This window comes from Diabrotica virgifera, chromosome 10 (assembly GCF_917563875.1).
Source record: "Diabrotica virgifera virgifera chromosome 10, PGI_DIABVI_V3a".
Taxonomy (NCBI): domain Eukaryota; kingdom Metazoa; phylum Arthropoda; class Insecta; order Coleoptera; family Chrysomelidae; genus Diabrotica; species Diabrotica virgifera.
The window spans coordinates 105,343,943-105,354,435 of record NC_065452.1 but is presented as its reverse complement, the minus strand read 5'-3'; the positions used below and the strand labels follow the sequence as shown (position 1 = coordinate 105,354,435).

General features: G+C 34.9%; 1 long non-coding RNA gene across 1 annotated transcript; it reads right to left on the bottom strand.

Moving 5' to 3' along the window:
* Nucleotides 1-780: 780 nt before the first annotated feature.
* Nucleotides 781-3,220, bottom strand: LOC126893359 (uncharacterized). The gene is made up of 3 exons (XR_007701148.1): nt 2,961-3,220; nt 2,590-2,900; nt 781-1,791 (listed from the first exon to the last, which is right to left on the bottom strand). It is a non-coding gene; the product is annotated as an uncharacterized LOC126893359 (long non-coding RNA).
* Between the last annotated feature and the right edge of the window lie 7,273 nt (nt 3,221-10,493).

The following is a 10,493-nucleotide window of genomic DNA, read 5'->3' as shown; positions in this document are numbered from 1 at the left end:
AGCGAGGCAAGCCCTAGAATATACACCACATGGAAAGAGAAGACCAGGTAGACCCGTAGAAATGTGGAAAAGAAGTGTTGAAAAAGAAATTAATGCTATAGGGCTTTTCATTGATTGTCATTTGCTTCGAGCTGCTGTCGTATGTTGTATAATCTGTGTATAATACTAATATACACAGAGATATGTCAACAATATATCAGGCTAGTCATATGCCACTCAATGCATCGGGGTGTAACGCTGATATCAAGTATGGTGGTCTAGCTATCTTTGTCTGTCGTGCGAGTGTGAGCGTATCTACCAAGACGTGGGAGTAATGGAACGACAGTTACACAGAGGCGGCAGCCATCATATGCTAGAGAGAGAAAGCTGAGCGCCAGTAGAGAGAGAAAGATAGACCAGCAACCCGAACTGTTCTGGGTTACTCTATTTTTCGAACTGGCCTAATCTATTCTGTTATATCTATGAATATACACGGATTATACGACATATGACAGAAGCTCGAAACAAATGACTGTAAATGAAAAGCCCTATTGGGAAAACCTGGACAGAAATAAAGATCAGTGCAAAGGATAAGACAGAATGGAGGCAGACAGTTGACGCCCTATGCTCCGCATGGAGTGAAGAGGAATAAGTAATTAAGTAAGTACTGGCGTCTACGCAGGATCTTCCGGATCTGAATCCTTGTGAGAAATCTAAAAAACGAAGTACTGATGTCTTGTCAAGAGCTAATGAGAAAACTAATAAGAGGACTTTTCTATAGAGGAAAAAAATAATAATACATTCGAATTATAAATTATATTTTGAGAATTTCAATTTTACAATACCAATTTTATTTTTTACAGATATATTCCCTACAAGCATTTCAAATTCATCCTTAAAATAAAGTTTAATAGGTACATAAAATGAACTTATAAATTTCTGTTTTGAAAGGATTGTAGATACCTACTATATACCTACTCAGATCTATACCTACTCAGCATCATATTGAGAAATCACAGAATCGTAAATATACAGTAATGAGCACTCACACTAATAACCGGCAAAATAACGCAAAAGATGGAAAACATATTAACTTGTGAGATAAAAAGAGATGAAACTGGTAGAAGTGGAACTTATCGTTATAAACGAATAAATTAACATAACCTTGGATAAGAGTTTTAACCTGCTAACTCCATTTTTCACTTTGAGTGATATTGGGCTAGTTTCTGGGTCCGTGTATTTTCATACACCACCCCACAAACCCGCCGACACCAATGTAGTTTAGAAATAGCTATCTCTAAACTACAGTGGAACCAGCGGGCTTGTGGGACATGGTATGAAGGTACACAGACCTAGAAACTACCCCAATATCACTCACAGTGAAAAATGGAGTTAGCAGGTTAACACTCTTAGCCGACGATAACATTACATAGTTTCCCACCTTTAGATCTCTGTGACAGGAGTATTTTATAAAATTCTCCTGGCACAGTGACAGTTCTAATTCTCATCTGATATGTCTAAAGGTGGGAAACTATGTAATGTAATGTTAATTTATATGTTTACTCTTTTTACTTCAGAATGCATCCCATGTTTCCCATCTTTGGCGTTATATCCCATATTTTGCCAGTTATTAGCATGCTCATCACTGCATATTGGACTTTTTACACATAGTATCTTAGAATCCCTTGGAAGTAAATAATAAATCATGTACCTAGTTTTATTTTCATCAATAAATTCATGAAAGTATGACTGATGTTGAAAATTCATTTGACATACTGGCAAATAATTGTAATTCCTTCAGAGGAGATGTCCCTAGAAAGAATAACATATGTTTTATATTAAAATATATTAAAATCATATTGATTGGCAGAATAAATAGAGTTTTTAGGTTTAATTCTCCTCATTCACATAATTTAATACCAGATAATGTCACCCTACTTCCATATGCTAATGACCTAGTTTTTTATATACCCCACTTTGGACTCCATTCACATTAACCAATATTATCAGATATTCATGAATAGTGTCACCACAATCCTCTTTAACAACATACTATTCTTTCATAGATCTGGTCGTTATCACAATATAATCCCATATATACCAAAAATTCATGCTCGAGTGAGAAATTGGAAAGCCAAGCACAGGATAGGAAAGAGTGGAAGCTGATTCTGGAACAGGCCAAGACCCACCATGGGCTGTAGAGCCAATGCTGATACCTAAAAATGAACTCAAATATTTAGTGGTCTTTTTGTCCCGCAATCTTAACTAGAATAAGCATATTGAAAATATAATTGGAAAAGCTATTAAAGGCATGGCTGTGCTGCCTAGTAAGACCCATATAGAGTTTTGAAGCATCTTTATGAAAGCAGCACGTAAACAATTATTATAGATTTAAAAATTAGACTCACTATGGATAGGGTAGTAAGATGATACAACGAATGCAGAGGTAACCGTCTATATTTGTTATCAATGGTTTCTAGGAACATGGTTTTTCAAAACAGATGTCAATGATTTTTAGAGTTTAGATAAAGACTTATGTACCAAATTCATGAAAAAAATTTACACTTTCTCAGAATCATCCAACAATTAATTTGAAACATATACTCATACCTTCAATTATATATGTCATAGATTCCCTTAAGGCACTTTGCCACTGGTTGTAACTTCTCAATAGATGTGCCTACAGAATTACAAAATTATCATTCCAGTTTAAGAAAGAACACACCTTCAACTTGAATCTTTAATCTCAAGACATATTTCGTTTATTTTATTTTGCGTTGTTTTGCAACCCGCTTTTCAGTATTTCTGCAAAGGCCTGCTCCTCAAGATGTAAAGTGCATATTTAAAAGTTAATGTAACAATATTGAGGACTGTTCATAGAAAGTTTATCACATTGAACAATTTCTTTTCATTCTGCAAACCTAAAACGACAGCACGTCAAAAATGATGTCAATGATGTTAAATAGAATTTACGTTCTTACCGATTTTCATCCATGGGCAACAGGAAGAAACTCAGATTTTTATGGTGCCTGGAATTTTGCCACATAAATAAACACACATTGCCTTTGGGTTAAATTCATCATAACCCCAATTCAAAATCACCAACCTTCTTAGAAAACTGGAGAAATACCACAGTAATGCATATTAAATTCGAAGTAAACCAACTTAACAATTGCAAAATATCAGAAAACAATAATAAATAACTCTAAATAAACAACTGTTTGTTTATAAGGTTATGTTTGGAATAAACATCTTAGACAAAGAAAGAGAATCTCTTTTTTCCTTGTCTAAGATAAACATACATAAATAAACCAGATTTACTCACTGTTGCCAAATGTCACCAATTTAGATAGTTACTTGTGATTAATTGTTTGAATACATTCAATCAATAATTAGAAAATATTATTTTTCAAATTTTATACAAGTGTGTACGTAAAGGATTTTACCATTTATGAATTTAGTTTTCAGCTTTTTCAAAAAAAAAACCGATAATCATAATTATTTTATTATAATTTTGGAATATTCTTTATCGGAATATTTTAAATCTTGCAACAGCAACATTTTCCTCCTAGTCTACTGCGCAGTCTGCTAGGAGTTTCTGCAAGCGCAGGAACCGCATAAAAACTAGAGTGAACTAACTGATTCGTATAAGCAAAAAAACTGTGCCTGTACTAACAAAATTTATTTATAATTCATATAATATAAAATTTATATTTTTATATATATGTATATATATATATATATATATATATATATATATATATATGAAAGGAAACGGCAATTGCATTTTATTTCACCTCGACCACCACCGATATTCTACACGACGTGTTTCGAGCTCATGTCAAGCTCTCGTCAGGAACATCTAGGTGGATGGTCGAGGTGTAAGAAAATGCTTTTGGCCTTTCTGGTAATAATAAAATAACCAGACTTCAGTACACTTGGTACGACATCTATATTAATTAAACGAAAAGATTTCTCTGGTATACAGAAGAAATCTTTTCCGTAGCGGACGCGAAAATGTAAATTTCAAAGTCTTCATAAAAGACGATGAACGACAAAAGACACCTCTTTGTGTCACAGATTTGTCTACAAAGCCACGTTATTCGCTACACATTCGTCAATAACGGAGAAGAACCGTGATATGAAAGGAAACGGCAATTGCATTTTATTTCACCTCGACCACCACCGATATTCTACACGACGTGTTTCGAGCTCATGTCAAGCTCTCGTCAGGAACATCTAGGTGGATGGTCGAGGTGTAAATAAATAAAATAAAAATAAAAAAAATAAAAATAAAAAATAAAAACGTTTATTGCCCTAATAAAAATTTACATGTCACAATCTTAAGATATTTTTATTTCTTCTAGATGTTCCGCAGTTGCACCATCTCCTTTGGTCTTCATCCTCTCGGTGTTGGTTCTTCTCTTGTTGTGTCCTGGACGTCTTCTTCTGTAGGTACTTTATTTGGCTCTGTACCTACTTTCCTGACCGGTTTGCAACCACCTGGCTATTGTCTGATCATATGGTCGATCAGACGATGTGTTTCACGAAACATCCTCTGGGCCCTGTTATTCACGAGGATGTTCCTGGTCTTTAGGAGTCTTCTTGTAGCCTGGTGGAAGAAGTACTGGGTCCTTTTCTCGGCCACCTCCCTCAGTGGTGTGTACTGGAGCCTTTCTTGGATGGTTGCATTTGTCACCCGGTCCTGCCATGCTGTACCGTCGATTATCCTGTAGCATGACGTTTCTGTTGCTTCTAGTTTCTTCCAGTTGCTGTTGGCGGTTGAACTCCATATTGGGACTGCATAAAGCATAGTCGACCTGACATATGCTTGGTAGAGCTGGATCTTCTTCTTCTTAGATAGAGGTGATGACCTGAAAATGTAAGGCAGAATTAGTTTCTTACTGACTGTGGCTCTCTTCTTAATTTGCTTTGTATGCAGATTGAAGTTCATTTTTCTATCTAGGTGGACTCCTAGGTACTTCACTGATGGCGTGGCTGGTATAACGTTTCCTCTCATCGTTAGTTCTGCCGCTGGTGGGTTGGGTTGTTGTGTGAAGATGGTGAACTGTGTCTTCTGCGTGTTTATCTTGATTTTCCATTTATCCGTGAATTCTGCTATCCTCTCTAGGTGGCCTTCTAATGTTTGGATGATTCTTCTGTCCTGTTTGCCTGAAGTGTAGATTGCCGTGTCATCTGCATACAAAGCTGTACTGGTTCTTGCATCTGTTGGTAAGTCTGAAACAAAAATGTTATATAGAATGGGAGACAAGATACTGCCTTGTGGCATCCCTTCTTGAATTTGTTGTATCCTGGACATCTTTTTGTCAGCTGAAACATGAAAAGTTCTATTAGTTAAATATGTGTCACAAATATTAACTATATAATGTGGTAATCTAGCCTTGTCCATCTTGAAGATGAGTGCTTTCTTCCAGACCGTGTCATATGCCTTTTCTATGTCCAGTATTGCCATCCCTGTTTTCTGTTTTCTGTTGAACCGGATTTTGGTGTCGCTGACAACTCTTGCGAGTTGTAGTTCACAGTTTCTTCCTTTTCTGAATCCGAATTGGTCTTCTTGGATGATGTTTCTTCTTTCAGCGTGTTTGTTGAGCCTCTTGAATATGATTTTCTCTAGGATTTTTCCCAAGGGTTCCAGCAGTGAGATTGGTCTGTAGCTTTCTGGTCTTCTTCCATCTTTTCTTGGCTTCAGGAGAGGTATCGTCTTTGCATGTTTCCAGTTGTTTGGGAAATGAGCTTTCTCAAGACAATACCTGAAAATGTAGTACAGTTGTACTATCATCTTCTTCGGTAGTTCCTTGAGGACGATGTTGTGGATGTCTTCCTGTCCTGGAGCTCTGGATCCTTTGAGTTTCTTGATGATCCTGTGGACTTCTGATGGGTGTAGATGGTCTTCTTCTTCTATCACGAATTGATTTCTTTCTGAAATCCTGTTGTAGGCCCTGTTTACTTCGTCTATGGTCTGTTGGTCCGACATGTGTTGATTTTGCCTGTGTGTGGCTTCCAGTTTTCTTGCAATTGCATCTGCTTTTCTTTGGGCCTCGTAGTGTGTTCCTTCCTCATCCGTGATAGGTGGCATTTTCTGTTTTCCTCTTTTTCTGGCCTTCATCATTTTCCAGACGTTTCCTTGATTTTCTTCGGCTTTTCTGATGATGTTGTGCCATTTGTTCTCGTTGATGCTGGTCAGTCTTGTCCTTATTTCTGCTGACAGTTCGTCGCTGTAGTCCTTGTAGTCTTGTCTTCTTGTCCTTTGGTAAGCCCTTCTTGCGTTGTTTCTGTCTCTGATTAGGTCCTTGACTTCGTTTGGAATGATGAGTCCTTTGTTGTTTGTCTTCTCTCTTGGTATGTTGTCCTTCATAGCTTGTTGTATTTTCCTGGTGATTTCTTCTATTTTTCCTTCTATTTCTTCTGTTGTTTCAAATTCTCTTCTCATCTGGAATTGATTGATTTGTCTTCTGAAGTTTGGCCAGTTTGCTTCTTTCCATTTCCATCGTTCTTCTGGTTCAACAGTAGGGAGGTCTGTTCTTGACGTCGTGGTGCCTGTTACTGGTTTGTGGTCAGAACTGCATTCAAAATGAGTTCTGACGTCTTCTACGATGATGTTCTTCGTGATGAATAAGTCCAGTGTGTTGTTGCGTTGTCCTCTTATTGGATTTATCCTAGTGGGTTCGTCTGGTGCGAACAACATTTTTTCTCTGTCTTCACAGTATCTGAAAAGTTGTTCACCTTCTCTGTCCGTGTCATGGCATCCCCAGTTGATGTGGTGGCAGTTGAAATCTCCAGCTATGACTACTGTCTCTTCTGTGTTGAACATTTCTTCTATTTCACCTAGGTCTAGGTCTACTCTGAAGGGCCTGTAAACTGAAAAAATATTAATATTTCCTATTTTGATTCCAATATTTTCGAAATTTTCAGTTTCGACGTCTACTTGGTTCCATATGATGTTATTTTTCACGTAGATGGCCACGCCTCTGTGGGTGTTTCTTCCGATTCCCTCGTAGTTAGTTATCCTCGGTAGTTGTGTTGTTGTTTGAAATCTCGTTTCGGACAGGCATATGACATCAGGTTGAAGACGGATCACCATTTCCCTTAATTCGTTTGTTCTTAACCTTAGGGAGGCTATGTTGAATTGTAGAATTTTTAACTTCCTATTTGGCATTGTAGAGAGCTTCGTATCTTGCAAAGATTTCTCCTCTTGTCCTGAGATCGGTGTGAATCCTGAGTTCGTCCCTCATTTGCTTGAGTAGATGGATCATCCTGTCGTAGTCACAGATGTCGTATATTTCTTGCCATAGGTTATTTATTTCGTCCTGTTTTTGGCTGTTGTTCCTCGGTTGGGGTTGTTGAGGTACATTCCTGGTGGTTTGTGCATAGGTTCTTCCACTTGTCGTAGTCCTATATGCCGAAGGGTGACTTCTTGGTGCTGTTGGAGGCGCCGTTGGTTGAGTTCTTCCGTTCTTCTGTGCTTGGAAGTCCAGGAATTGAAGGTGTTTTGGGCAAGTAGTGAGTATTCCTTCCTGCAAATCGGAGGAGTGGGTCAATGAACAACCGCTGGCTAGGGTGAATATTAATTAGGTAATAGGGTGAATACTAATTAGGTGACGCCAACACTATATGATTAGCAAAGGAATTCACATTAACAAAAATCAGTGACCATGACGCTCTTCATCTTCTCCTGTACGCAAAGTAATGTGTGTCTTATATTCTTGACTGTGTACATATCTCAAGATCTGACAGTAACAGTCGAATGCCTCTTTATTAGTAACCATGATTTTTGTAACATGCAAAAAGCAGCGGAATGTTATAATTTTTACTTGTGAATGAGCGCTATGGAATGGGGTGAATAAATTAAGAAATATTTCCCTCTTAATCGACGTAGTTACACATGCAGACATATAGTGAGAATCGAAGACAAAGGGGAATAAAATAAAACCTCATGCATGTGAACAGTAATAATTAAAAAATACGTGTGTTTCACTACATTGTATTTTATAATTGCATAAATTAAAAGTACCCAACCATGATTTAAGATTTAGTTGGATATCACATGCATTTGTAAAGATTGGTATTTTAAAACACACTAGGTGGGGGTGCTGCATACATTTCATTGGCTGGTCACCTGCTCATGATCAAAGCAGGGATTTTAAAATTCCATACCCATTCCATTAAGCTATAAAACCGTAGGTACTATCCAAGTAGTTTTACTAATATCATCTTCTTGTTTTCACGTACCTAAGTTTTCGGTCGTAAAAGGTCACCAAAATCATTTAAAAATGTCACCTGATGTGGACTAGTGGACATAGAAAACAGCTTAAACCGTAGTTGTGGAGTGTTCGTCGTCGGCTTGGATACGAAAATGAAAAAAAACTCAAGTGAAAAAGAAATATATGTGTACGGGGTGCCTAACAAGTGGATGTAAACATCAAAACGTGACAACAAAATGCGCCGTCGGCTTGGATACGAAAATGAAAAAAATCAAGTGAAAAAGAAATATATGTGTACGGGGTGCCTAACAAGTGGATGTAAACATCAAAACGTGACAACAAAATGCGCCGTCGGCTTGGATACGAAAATGAAAAAAATCAAGTGAAAAAGAATATGTGCACGGGGTGCCTAACAAGTGGATGTAAACATCAAAACGTGACAACAAAATGCGCCGTCGGCTTGGATACGAAAATGAAAAAAAACTCAAGTGAAAAAGTCTAACTTTCATTTTGAAATATGCAAAAATCAACAAGGTAATCTTAATAAAATAAAAAGTTTAAATAATATTTCAGTTCTTTTCTTAACCCACACCTGACTTTTCTTTGTTGGAACTATCTAAATTAATAACATTGTGTTATTGGTTTAAATAGGTAAACACACATATATTCTAAAATGAAAATTTTTCCTTTGGGATATATGTCCAAAAACTATATGGTAATCTTAACAAAATAAAAAGTGTAGATAATATTTCAGTTATTTTCTTAACCCACACCCGAGCTTTCTGTGTTGTTTTTTAACTATTTGAATTAATAAAATTTTATTATTAATTTAAATATTTAAACAAACATATATTCTAAAATATAAATTTTACTTGCATTTCGGAAAATTAACTCACACCTGACTTTCAAAAAAAAAATTTCCCGAAAGGAAATAATTTTTCAGGTATTTTTTAACCCAAAAATAAGTAGACCAAAAATTTCTTTAAAGCAAAGAGTGACTTTTTGCAAAATAATAACCTCTTTATAAAATAATAATCATATACCTCTGAATAAATATTCATGACCACAATTAAACGTAAAAATGTAGCTACCATATACCGATCGGCTTTTACTCACCACAGCTGTAAATTTTTGCATTATGCGGAGAAGATACATTCGCCCCGCTAACGTAAAAACCCAGCATAGTTGAGCGAAAACCGATTCTCGATAGTGAATGAAAACGCCATGAGCGTACTTAATAAAATTTTTAGTCAAAGTATCTTACGATTTAAATATTAATTTTCCAAGTCATTTATGAAAATTAAGAAAAGATTTTTTGAATTAATGTTTTAAAAAGAAATATCTTTCTAAAACTAATATTATTTTTATTATTTGACTATTGGAAACAGGGCTACCTTACAGGGAATTTTATCATAAAACAATATAATATTGTTGTATATCAATGAAAAGGGAAAAAAATGAACAATTCAAAAATATATATAGCTCATTTTTAAATTCAATACAAAGGGGTAGTTTTTTTTTACTAACACATGAATAAAATTAATTTTCCAAGTCATTTATGAAAATTAAGAAAAGATTTTTTGAATTAATGTTTTAAAAAGAAATATCTTTCTAAAACTAATATTATTTTTATTATTTGACTATTGGAAACAGGGCTACCTTACAGGGAATTTTATCATAAAACAATATAATATTGTTGTATATCAATGAAAAGGGAAAAAAATGAACAATTCAAAAATATATATAGCTCATTTTTAAATTCAATACAAAGGCGTAGTTTTTTTTACTAACACATGAATAAAATTAATTTTCCAAGTCATTTATGAAAATTAAGAAAAGATTTTTTGAATTAATGTTTTAAAAAGAAATATCTTTCTAAAACTAATATTATTTTTATTATTTGACTATTGGAAACAGGGCTACCTTACAGTGAATTTTATCATAAAACAATATAATATTGTTGTATATCAATGAAAAGGGAAAAAAATGAACAATTCAAAAATATATATAGCTCATTTTTAAATTCAATACAAAAGGGTAGTTTTTTTACTAACACATGAATAAAATTAATTTTTCAAGTCATTTATGAAAATTAAGAAAAGATTTTTTGAATTAATGTTTTAAAAAGAAATATCTTTTTAAAACTAATATTATTTTTATTATTTGACTATTGGAAACAGGGCTACCTTACAGTAAATTTTATCATAAAACATACTTAACCCAAAAAAAGTTGCAAAACCAAAAAATTTTTTAAAGCAAAGAGTGACTTTTACAAAATAATAACCTCTGATA